Here is a 12,848-nt window from a genome sequence, read left to right as displayed (position 1 = left end):
ATGGAAGAAGCACAAGCTGGAATCAAGATTGCCGGGATAAGTATCAATAACCTCAGATATGCAGATGACACCACCCTTATGGCAGAAAGTGAAGAGGAGCTAAAAAACCTCTTGATGAAAGTGAAAGAGGAGAGTGATAAAACTGGCTTAAAGCTCAACATTCAGAAAACGAAGATCATGGCATCTGGTCCCATCACCTCATGGGAAATAGATGGGGAAACTGTGGAAACAGTGTCAGACTTTATTTTTTGGGGCTCCAAAATCACTGCAGATGGTGACTGCAGCCATGAAATTAAAAGACACTTACTCCTTGGAAGGAAAGTTATGACCAACCTAGATAGTATATTCAAAAGCAGAGACATTACTTTGCCAACAAAGGTCTGGCTAGTCAAGGCTATGGTTTTTCCAGTGGTCATGTATGGATGTGAGAGTTGGACTGTGAAGAAAGCTGAGTGCTGAAGAATTGATGCTTTTGAACTGTGGTGTTGGAGAAGACTCTTGAAAGTCCCTTGGACTGCAAGAAGATCCAACCAGTCCATCTTAAAGGAGATCAGTCCTGAGTGTTCATTGGAAGGACTGATGCTGAAGCTGAAACTCCAATACTTTGGCCACCTCATGGGAAGAGTTGACTCATTGGAAAAGACCCTGATGCTGGGAGGGTTTGGGGGCAGGAGGAGAAGGGGACGACAGAGGATGAGATGGCTGGATGGCATCACCAACTCCACGGACATGAGTTTGGGTAAAATCCAGGAGTTGGTGATGGACAGGGAGGCCTGGTGTGCTGCGATTCATGGGGTCGCAAAGAGTTGGACACGACTAAGCGACTGAACTGAACTGATACTATACAGAAAACCTCCTCGGTCACTTTCTCTATACAACTGGGAGGGTCACTGGACTTTTTGGAGTCTCTATTTCTTATCTGAAAATTGGGACTGATTTTGCCTCCTGCAAAACAGTGGCAGTGTGAACACAGAATTATATCTGACCCGGAAATTCCTAGGTGTTTACCCATGAGAAATGTGTTCACACAAAAACTCATACACGAATGTTCCCAGCAGCATTGTTTGTAACATGTGAAAGGTAGAAACAACACAAATGTGCATCAGTGGTGAATGGATGAACAGAACAGTCTGTCCATACAACAGAATATTACTCAGCAATGAGAAGAAATGAGGTATGGATACATTCTACAGCATGGGTGGACCTTGACAACATTGGGCTAAGTATGAGAAACCAGCTACAAAAGACCACGACATATGATAGGATTCCATTCATTCAAAATGTCCAGAATCAGCAAATCTACAGAACTAGGGCTTGCTCCCCTGCAGTTTCCTAACATACTTTTCCCCCGAGGTTTATGAAGGGGCCCAGGGTTGGGTTATAGTGTGGAGCCTGTGTGAGCTTGGGCAGGTCACCTCTCCATTTTCTCATCTGTAAAATGGGAATAGTCGTGGCTGCCTCAACCCTCAGGAAGGTGGTCACAAGCGGATGGGATCACAGAGTGAAAGGGCCTTAGAGCCTGTAATTACCATCTTTGCTAAGACTCCACCTCCCAGAGAAGTGCCCAGGAAGACATCTGTGCCCAGGAAATGTGACAGTTCCACGTATCTGTCTATTTGTTTCTGCATCTCCGTGTTCAGTCTGTAGGCTCTGTGAGGGTGAGGACTGGGTCTTTCTTGGTCACTAACGGATGTTCAGTCTGACAAGGTGCCTGGCAAGTAGTGGGTGATACAGAAATATTTGGGAAGAAAAGAAAACGTGAATGCCTGTGGAAAAGAGGATTAAAAGAAGGGGTGCAAATTGTTCAATATGTCCAAAGGGTGTCTAAGCCGCAAGCCCCCTGCGGCATGGTCACTGTCCCAGCATCTTCCCGCCCCCGTCAGAGTGTGGCTGCCCCCGGCCCACCTCTCTGATCTCCCCTCTCTGTCTGCCCTATGGCTGCCCCTTGCCTTCTTCATTCATTCACCAGCTCTCCATTTTCTGGGCATCCACCACATGTTGAAATGAGCTTGACATCAGTGGATATTGCCAGATGGCTTTCCTAAGTTGTCCCCTTGTCTTCAATGGATGCTCATCTACACTGCCCCACATCCTCATCAGGGCTTGATGACATTGACCCTCCCTTTCGCTTCCCTTTGTCTTTGTTGTTCAGCCGCCCAGTCTTGTCCAAGTCTCTGCGACCCCATGGACTGCAACATGCCAGGCCTCCCGGTCCCTCGTCATCTCCCCAAATTTGCCCAAGTTCATGTCCATTGCATTGGTGATGCCATCCAGCCATCTCATCCTCTGGCTCCCTCTTCTCCTTCTGCCTTCAATCTTTCCCAGCATTAAGGTCTTTTCCAATGGCTGTTCACATCCAATAACCCAGGCTTTCCTGAGCTCTCTCTCTCCCAGTGGACACTTGGGGACTAGTGGCCCAGCCCTGCACAAGCACAGGTAGACCTTGAAGATATTGGGGGTTCAAGTCTAGACTGCCGCAGTGAAATGAACATGCAGTAAGGCAGGTCACACGAGCATTTGGTTTCCCAGTGCATATAAAAGTTATGTTTACACTCTACTGTGGTCTATTACATGTACAATAGCACTGTGTCTAAAAAAAAAAAAAGTATATATCTTAATTAAAAATACAAAACAACAACAACAAAACAATTGCAATAGTAACATCAAAGATCACTGATCACAGATCACCATGACTAACATAATAAGGAAAAAGATGAAATACAGCAAGAATAACCAAAATCTGAGACACAGACGTGAAGTGAGCAAATGCTGCTGGAAAAATAGCACAGATAGACTTGCTCGATGCAGAGTTGCCACAAACCTTCAATTTGTGAAAACAAAAACAAACATAGTATCTGCAAAGGGCAATAAAACAAAGTGCAAGGATTGAGGTATGCTAGTATCTTGAGATTTTTCATCTCCACCTCTGTCTCCTGACACAATTTGGAAAATGGGCTTGTCCTCCTGTTATGAGGCCAGGCTCTTGGCCCTGCAAGCTGGGAGCTGTGCTCTCCTGGGCCCCCTGCTCCTCACTCACCCCTTCTCACACGAGGCACCCAAATCTGGGTCCCCTCCTCTCTGACTTCTGCCTTGCCAGTGCCACTGTCTTCATAGGACCCTTGCCCTCCCCTCCTAGCTGGCCTCTGCAGCAGCTCCGAAGGGACCTCTTTGCCTCCAAGAGTCCTACCCTTTTCTGTCCATTGTCCATTCCTGTGAGGTAGCTAGAGTTAGACCTAGAATCACAGCTGGCCATCCCTCCCTCCCGGCCTTCTCCCCAGGGCCCCGTGACAAAGTCTACAACTTATACCCAGGCCCCTCCAAGTGGCGGTGTCCCCATTTTTTCCTAATCCCCTCCCTGTCACCAGGCTCATGTTCCTCCAAGCCTCTGCCCAGACTGAGCCCTTTGCCTGGCATGCCCTTCCCATCTCTTTGTGATATCCAGAATACAGATCAGCTATCACCTTCTCCAGGAACCCTCCCCTGATCTCACCTTTCCTAGACCCATCTCAGCTGGGTTTATTAGATACCCCCGGCTCTGTACCTTCAGGGCCCCCTGCTCCTCTCCACAGCCCACTGAACTCATCAGCAAATGACTCCAGGCAGCCTGGCTGTCCAGTCTGTCTCTATGCCCCAAGTCTGGCATGTTGAGTCCGGCATGTCCGCGGCAGCACTGAATTGAGAGCTGAAGCCCTCTCCTCTGCTCTGGGATCTGACCTTATGTAGGGCTCCAAAGCTAGAACTGGAAACATGTTGTCACCACCACCTAAGGGACACAGGGGCCAGCCAGGCACAGGGTGGTTTCTCAGGGCCAGCAGGGAGGGAATCCTTAGCAGCTAGCTAACTGGAATGGCTTTGGGCAGGCAGGCGCACGTGGGAAATATGACTGGTATGCAGGCTCCAGGCTTCCCCCCACCACCCCCTTGCATCTCAGTTTACACCGGTCTGGCTCTGGAGGGGCAGGCAGGGCTGGACCCCACACTCTCCTGACAGGCACTGTGAGGGCTAAGAGTACCGAATTTTCATGTTGTCACAGAAAAATGTCCATAACGCTTAGAGTATTTATTCTACTGTGGTCCGTGGTGATGAACTGCATGTTTCATCCACAGAGGCTGCATGGGAATGGTCAGGAACAGCGCAGCCGGCAGGGGTTTTAAGACTGCCTGGCGAGGGGCGGGGTCCTCTCTGCCCCTATAGATGCTGGATGCAAGGCCTTGGGCAAATTAAACAGCGACTAGTGAGTCCTGACCATGAGTGCTTCCAGGAGGCCTGGAGCTGGCCTCTGAGCTCTGGGCTAGGAACTCGCTGCATCCTTCTTCCTTAAACCTCACAAAGGAGCTCCAGGTGTTGGCTGATCATTTCAGATTCAGGAGGTTGGGTCAGAGAGGTTAGGTCCGCTGCCCTGATGGAAGATGGCAGAAAAGACAGGGCCACTTGACTTTTAAGTTCTGTCCTTTTTACTATGCTTTTTTTCTTTTTAAAAAACTTTATTTTGTACTGGGTTATAGCCGATTAACAATGCTGTGATCGTTTCGGGTGAACAGTAAAGAGAGTCAGCCAACATATACATGTATCCATTCTCTCCCAAACCCCACTGCCATCCAGGCTGCCACATAACATTGAGCAGAGTTCCCTGTGCTACCCAGTAGGTCCTTGTTGGTTATCCGTTTTAAATACAGGAGTGTATACATGTCTATCCAAACTCCCTAACTATCCCTTCCCACAGGCAACCAAAATTCTCTCTCTGACTGTGAGTCTTTCTGTTCTGTAAGTTCATTTGTATCATTTCTCTTTATATTCCTCACATAAGGGATGGCATACGATATTTCTCCTTCTCTGTCTGATTTACTTCACTCAGTATGAAAATCTCTAGGCCCATCCATGTTGCTGCAAATGGCATTATTTCATTCTTTCCAATGGCTGATTAGCATTTCACGATATACATGTAACACAGCTTCTTTATCCATTCCTCTGTTGATGGACATTTAGGTTGCTTCCTATGGCGGTGGTTTAGTCACTAAGTCGTGTCCAACTCTTTGCAACCCCATGGACTGTAGCCCTGCCAGGCTCCTCTGTCCGTGGGATTTTCCAGGCAAAAATACTGGAGTGGGTTGCTATTTCCTTCTCCAGTGAAACTTCCCAATCCAGAAATCAAATCTGGGTCTCCTGCACTGTGGGCAGGAAAGGAAAGTAAAATCACTCAGTCATGTCCGACTCTTTGCAACTCCATGGACTGTACCTACCAGGCTCCTCTGTCCGTGGGATTTTCCAGGCAAGAGTACTGGAGTAGGTTGCCATTTCCTTCTCCAGGGGATCTTCCCCACCCAGGCATTGAAACTGGATCTCCCGCACTGCAGGCAGACGCTTTACTGTCTGAGCCACCAGGGAAGCCCAAGGTTGCTTTCATGTCTTGGCTATTGTAGATAGTGCTGCTCTGAACACTGGGGCGCATGTATCCTTTTGGACCACATTTTTCTCTGGATATACGCACAAGAGTGGGATTATAGGGTCATATGGTAGCTCTAGTTTTAGTTTTTAATAGGCTTTTTAAATAAATAGGACTCGTGGTAATATAGCCTTGTCAAAAAACAACAGACTAGTATGCATATCTGAGAAGAAGCAAAAAGCAGGCTTTGATTTTGAAAAAACTGAAAGAAAGTCAAGTCGCTCAGTTGTGTCCAACTCTTTGCGACCCCATGGACTGTAGCCTACCAGGTTCCTCCGTCCATGGGATTTTCCAGGCAAGAATACTGAAGAGCTGCCATAAATTACTTCCTCAAGAAGCTAAAAGAACCACCCAGCTCACCCCACCCCACCCCAAATTCATGTGGCCTACACCTCTGGCCCGTCAGGAAATCTCCACACAGGCCATTCAGTGAAGGCCTGCACTCTGTGGCCGGCCTCCTTCAGGTGTAAGAGGAGGCTCCGGTTTCCAGGGCTGGCGGCCACACCAGTGACCGCGAGGGCCACGTCACCCGGCATGTGGAAGCCCAGCACTTCCTCTCTTGGAACCGGGGCTCCTTGGTGGCTCTGCCTCTAAACTGGTAGATCCTGTGACATCTCCAAGCCTCAGTTTCTGCATCTGTGAAAAGGGGGGTAGAACCATCTGTTGCATCCACCTCAAACAGTGGATGTGAGGTTCAAAGGCAGGGAAGCGTGGCAAAGCCCTTGGCAGACGGAAAGTGATGGATAAAGGGGAAGGGCATTGATGTCAGTATCACCCTCTGAAGCCCTGAATGCACTTCCTGGTTTCACCTGGCTTCCGGGAGGTTCCCTGGGAGTCTAACAATGGTTCATCACTTAAATGAAGGACAAAGCACTGAGGTTCTCATAGGGTATTAGAAACACAGTTAATTGTGGAAATATGTAACTCAGTCAGAGGACACCTGCCCCACCCTTTGGCACCCTGAATGACTCCCAGGTGGCTGAGCAATTGCTGGGCCTCTGAGCCACTCAGGGTTGGGGTGCCCTGTGCCCATGCAGCCACCAAGAGCAGGACCAACTCATCTGCCTGGCACAGGACACCCAATACCTCGGGCTGAGGAGACTTCTAGGGGCCCATGAAAATGGTTCAATTTTCTTTTCTTTTAAAAGTCTGAAGGAAAAAAATGAATGTGTTCATCATTATATAAATGTAGTCATAAAGTATAAATTTTATTTAGTAATTTTTAATTTTTTAAAAAATTAATTAATTTGGCTGCATAAGGTCTTAGCTGCGGCATGCAGGATCTTCAGTTATTGCATGTGGGATCTGATTCCCTGACCAGGAATCAAACCCAGGCCCTCTGCATCTTAGTCACTGGACCACCAGGAAAGTCCCAGCTTTTATTCAAATGTTCATTCATTTTATGGAGGAAGGAGCCCATGGGGGCCAAGTGCCTAAGGCCCATGAAAGTCACCAGTGAGGTCCTGACAGAGATAGGGGACTGGGGAACAAGGTGAGTCCTTTCCTTGTTTGGGGCCACTCAGCTGGTGAAAGTGGATAGCAAAAATGGCCCCAGTTCTTGGCAAGGCTTCTCACTACAGAGGCAGTCTGCTTCCCCAGCCCTTGAGTTTAGGCTGAGCCTCACACTAGCTTTGGACAACAGCTATGCCTCTGGTGCCCTGGGCTGAGCTCTGAGCAAGGCTGCCAAACGTCCTGCAGCTTGCATTCTTCAGCTTTTGGAGTCTCAGGACCACCGTGTGAATGATCCTGGGCTTGCCTGGTGGGCGACAAGGGACACAGACTTGGTTTCTCTGTCACCCTGGCCACGGCCAGCCAAACCCCGGAATCAGAGCTGCCCGACTGACTGTGAACACTGAGTATAGCCAGCCAAGATTGAGAGAAGAATGGACCAGCTGAGCCTGGCCCAAGCTGCAGACTCACAGAACAGTTAGCTAAATAAACACTTGTTTGAAGCCACTACATTTTGGGGTGGTTTGTTATGCAACAAAAGCCTAATTAATGCAGCTGCCTCTGCCCTGAGGAAGGACTTTTAAATGAGGAGGGATGGGCTGTCATTCCATCTTCTAATCTAAGTGGAACAACACCTAAGGAGTCAGCTAGACCAGACCAGTGTTGTCCAAAGGAAGTGACAGACAAGCCACAGATGTGAGTGTGCATGTAATTTTATTTTATTTTGGGGGGTTTCCTTTTTTTAAGTGAAGCATAGTTGACTTACCATGTTATGTTATTTTCAGGTGTACAGTTACATATATACATATGGAAGTGAATCAGTTATATACATACATATATATAGACATAGATATAGACATGGATATAGATATTCCTTTTCAGATTATTTTCCACTACACTTTATTACAAGATAGTGAATATAGTTCCCTGTGCTAAATGGTAGGTCCTTGTTGGTTATCTATTTTATATACAGTAGTTGTATCTGTTGGAGAAGGAAATGGCAGCCCACTCCAGTATTCTTGCCTAGAGAATCCTGTGGACAGAGGAGCCTTGGTGGGCTGCTGTCCATACGGTCGCACAGAGTCAGACACGACGGAATGCACGCATGCATTGGAGAAGGAAATGGCAGCCCACTCCAGTATTCTTGTCTGGAGAATCCCAGGGTCAGAGGAGCCTGGGGGCTGCCCTCTGTGGAGCTGCACAGGGTCGGACACGACTGAAGCAACTTAGCAGCAGCAGCAGCAGCGTGTGTCTGTTAGTCGCTCAGTTGTGTCCAACTCTTGCGACCCCATGGACTGTAGCCCCCCGGGCTCCTTTGTCCATGGAATTCTCCAGGCAAGAATTTCTGGAGTGGGTTAGCCATTCCTTCTCCAGGGTACCTTCCTGACCCAGGGATTGAACCCAGGTCTCTTGCTTTACAGGTAGACTCTTTACCGTCTGAGCCACCAGGGAAGCCTGTTAATCCCAAACTCCTAATTTATCCCTCCCTCACCCCTTCCTTTCCCCTTTGGTAACCATAAGTTTGTTTTCTATGCCTATTTCTGTGAGTCTGTTTCTGTTTGGTTAATAAGTTCATTTATATCATTTTTTAGACTCCAGTATGTGTGTAATTTTAAATTCAATAGGCAACATACTGTTAAAAGTACAAAGAAACCAGGGAGATTAATTTTTATTATTTGTGTTTTATTTTATTTTAAAATGTTATATATTTATTTTTTGGCCACACTGCGTGGCACGTGGGGACCTTAGGTTCCTGATGAGGGATGGAACTCGTGGCCCCTGCAATGGGAGCCCGGAGTCTTGGCCACTGGACTGTTAGGGAAGGCTTTGTATTTCGTTTTATTTTTTAGTTACGTAGATCTACACTTATTCAAGTGGAAAGACGTCTACAAAACAGTGGACTTTGTTATGCTTGACAAAGATCTTACACATTTTGGTGGATGTTCTAGAAAGTAGCATTGGGCCAACCCACTGACCATCACTGTCCCTCCCCCTGGCTTCACTCTGAGCCATGGACCCAGCCACGGGGATCCAGCCCGGTGTGCCGCCCTTGATGTCTGTGCGTTCTGTGCCTACAGAGGGTGCACCAACTCATTCAACTTCTCCCACTCCTGGCAAGTGGCAGCCCCTGCACTGAAACCTCAGCTCAGTTCGATCACTCAGTCGTGTCTGACTCTGCAAACCCATGGACTGCAGCACATCAGGCTCCCCTGTCCGTCACCAACTTCCGGAGCTTGCTCAAACTCATGTCCGTTGAGTCTGTGGTGCCATCCAACCATCTCATCCTCTGTTGTCCCCTTCTTCTCCCGCCTTTAATCTTTCCCAGCATCAGGGTCTTTTCAAATGAGTCAGCTCTTCACACTGGAACCTGCTGCTGCTGCTGTTGCTAAGTCGCTTCAGTCGTGTCCGACTCTGTGCGACCCCATAGACAGCAGCCTACCAGGCTGCCCCGTCCCTGGGATTCTCCAGGCAAGAACACTGGAGTGGGTTGCCATTTCCTTCTCAAATGCATGAAGGTGAAAAGTGAAAGCGAAGTCGCTCTGTCGTGTCCGACCCTCAGCGACCCCATGGACTGCAGCCCTCCAGGCTCCTCCGTCCATGGGATCTTCCAGGCAGGAGTACTGGAGTGGGTTGCCATTGCCTTCTCCGGCACTGGAACCTAGGCCGCCTCATTTAATCCTGGTGGCCACTCACACAAGTTCCCGCCTTGTGGGGGTGGGCTGACAGGGTGTTGGGAACACCTGTAAATCTGGAATCATTCCTTCCTTCCCCAGTACATCCATCCCCACAGGCCCTCCCTTGCCCCAGAGATCTGCAGTCTCCATCATACCTGCTTCTCAACCCTGCCCGGCAACCTCCTCGGTTTCCCAAGTCTGCTCTCTTCTGCCCAGAGAAGCGATTTCAAATCTCTCTCCTGCCTGTCAGGCTTCTGAATCATCTCCGCCCCATTCTCCCACTTTTGCACCGTCTCCCCATGCCTGGCACATGGATGGTGGTTGGTAATACAATTTGCAGGGCATCCTTGACAGCTGGGCAGAGGTCCCTGACTCTCTTCTCCCTGCCCCTGTCTGGAAAGGGACAACTCATGTTCCCAAGAATCCCCCCTCCTCTCTCTGTGCCCCCTGCCCAGGAACTGCCTCCTCCCTGTTCCACAGTCACTCACACTCACTCACATGCATGCGGGGAGAGAAACAGTGGACCACAATTAACCTAGTGTTTCCTGAGAGGAGATGGCTGAGGGCCATGAGTCATCCTCAGGGCAATTCCAGAGAATGCTCAGCCTCCCCTGCTGCCTCGCAGGGGATGGATGGGGGGAGCACATTCAGATCCCATATCCTGCCTCTCCCTGGGAAGAGAGGCAACAGGGTACGGGGACTATAAGAAGTAAAAGCTCGGGCTTTGCGGCCACATGAATACTAACACCCCAGGCCAAGTTCTGGGCTTCCCTCATAGCTCAGGGATAGGTTACCCACTCCAGTATTCCTGGGCTTCCCTTGTGGCTCAGCTGGTAAAAAATCCACCTGCAATGTGGGAGACTGGGTTCGATCCCTGGGTTGGGAAGATCTCCTGGAGAAGGGAAAAGCTACCCACTCCAGCATTCTGGCCTGAAGAATTCCATGGACTGTATAGTCTATGGGATCGCAAACAGTCGGACACGACTGAGCAACATTCACTTTCACTTTCAGGGAAAGTTCTAACTCTGTTACCAACCAGCTGGGTGAGCTGGGCCGCTTAGCTTCACTACTGTGCGGCTGCTCTGGAAGGAGGGACCACTGAGCCCAGCTTACAGGGCTCAGTGAGATCTACATGTCTTCACGCCCACAAAGGACCTGCCGCATCCAGGGCACTCAGGACAGGAAGGCTGTGCAGATATTGGCAAGGATGATGACAATGCAAACGACGATGACGATGGTGCCCTGTGGACATGGGAGGCCACCAGATGCCCGAGGGATGGCTGGGCATGTTCTGTCCCTCATCTGGTTTCTGCACAGGCTCAGGGGTCACCATGGAAACAATGGCTGCTCTGGGGGAGGTGACTTGGGCGCCCTGGGTACCTTCCTTGGAAGGGACAGAACCCGCCCAGGGGATGTGAAACACCAGGCAAGTGGACTCCTCGGGCTGGTCAGAAGGCAAGGAGGAAGGAGGCTCTTCTCGAGGGAAATCCCTGCTGTAGCCCCAAAAGAGAAAGTGCAGGGGTGCCTCCTCCGCCATCTACCCAGGGCGTCCACAGACTCCCCCAGTTTCCACCAAAGCACCTGCTGGCCCTGGTGATGTCGCTTATTCCCTCCCTGGGGCAATGATAGTTGACTCTCACCTCAGAGGGTATATTTTGCATGAAGACAGGGGATGCCTTATTCTACCTCAGGGTTCCCTGTCCCTGACTGTAGGCTTGGGGCATGGAGAGGGAAAGAGAAATTGGCAAGAAGGTGGGCATTTGAGCAGCTCTATAAAAAATGTTTATTGTGTCCAGTTGGTCATTTAGACAGCTCTGCCACAAGCCCATTTTACAGAAGAGGAAATTGAGGCTTAGAAGGATTTGCACCAGTGACAGAATTTAGGCTGACCTCTGATTTTCCCTATTCTAGTGTTGATGGAGAAATTGAACTCCAGCTTCAATCTTCAATGAAATGACAGAAAAAAAACTAAGAAAATTAAAAAGCCAAAACCCAGAAACCCTCATATTCATTGGAGCTATCCCTTTGAAATCCTGGTAATTTTTTTTCTTAAATAATTTAGGTTTTTATTTTTTTAATTTTCTTTAAAAAATTTAAAATTTTATTTTTTTCTTCCTGTTTTATTGAGACATCATTGACATACAGCACTGTATAAGTCTGAAGCCTATAATATAATGATTCTACTGACATACATATTTATTTGAATGAATAATTATATGAATAATTATTACAATGGGTTTAGTGAACACCTATCATTTCATATACATTTAACATCAAATAAAGAGAAAAGATTTTTTTCCTTGTGATGAGCACTCTTAGGATTTACTCCCTCAACAATTTTCAGTTATAATGTAGAGCAGTGTTAATTATATTTATCAGGTTGTACATAATATCCCTAGTTCTTATTTATCTTACAGCTGCAAGTTTATCCCTTTTGACCACCTTCATCCAATTCCCCCTCCCCAACCTTTTGCCTCCAGTAGTGACAAGTCTGGTATTTTTTTCTTTCTGTAACCGAGTTTGTTTGTTTTTGAAGTACAACTGACCAACAACACTATTTAGCTCCTGGTACACAGCGTAGTGATTCAATATTTCTATACATTTCAAAATTATCACCACGGTTAAGTCTAGTTGTCATCTGTCACCATACAAAATCTTACATTATTATTGAATAGAATCCCCCACTGTACATTTCATATCTGTGACTCATTTATTTTGTAACTGAAAGTTGGTACCTTCTAATCTCCCTCACCTATTTCTCACTCCCCCCGTCCCACACTCATCTGGAAACCACCTGTGTGTTCTCAGCGTCTATGACTGTTTCTGTGTAATTACATTTGTTCATAAACTTTGTTTTTCAGATTTCATGTGTAAGTGAAATCATACAGTATTTATCTTTACTTATTTCACTCAGCATAATATCCTCAAGGTCAAACTATGTTGTCATTAATGACAAGATGTTATTCTTTTTTATGGTTGCTATTCCACTGCTTGTACATACAACATCCTCTTTATCCATTTATCTATCTATTGACAGACCTATCTAGGTTGCCCCCATATCTTGGCTATTGTAAAGAATGCTGCAGTGAATATAGGGGTGCACGTATCTTTAGGAATTAGTGTTTTCATTTTCTTCAGATAAATACCCAAGGGTGGAATTGTTGGATTGTATAGTAGTTTTATTTTTAAATTTTTGAGGAACCTCCATACTGTTTTTCACTGCAGCTATACCAACTTACCTTCCCACATTACATTACTAGGGTTCCCTTTTCCCCACATGT

This window comes from Ovis aries, chromosome 9 (genome assembly GCF_016772045.2).
Source record: "Ovis aries strain OAR_USU_Benz2616 breed Rambouillet chromosome 9, ARS-UI_Ramb_v3.0, whole genome shotgun sequence".
Classification (NCBI taxonomy): domain Eukaryota; kingdom Metazoa; phylum Chordata; class Mammalia; order Artiodactyla; family Bovidae; genus Ovis; species Ovis aries.
Note: the sequence above shows the minus strand (reverse complement) of the source record.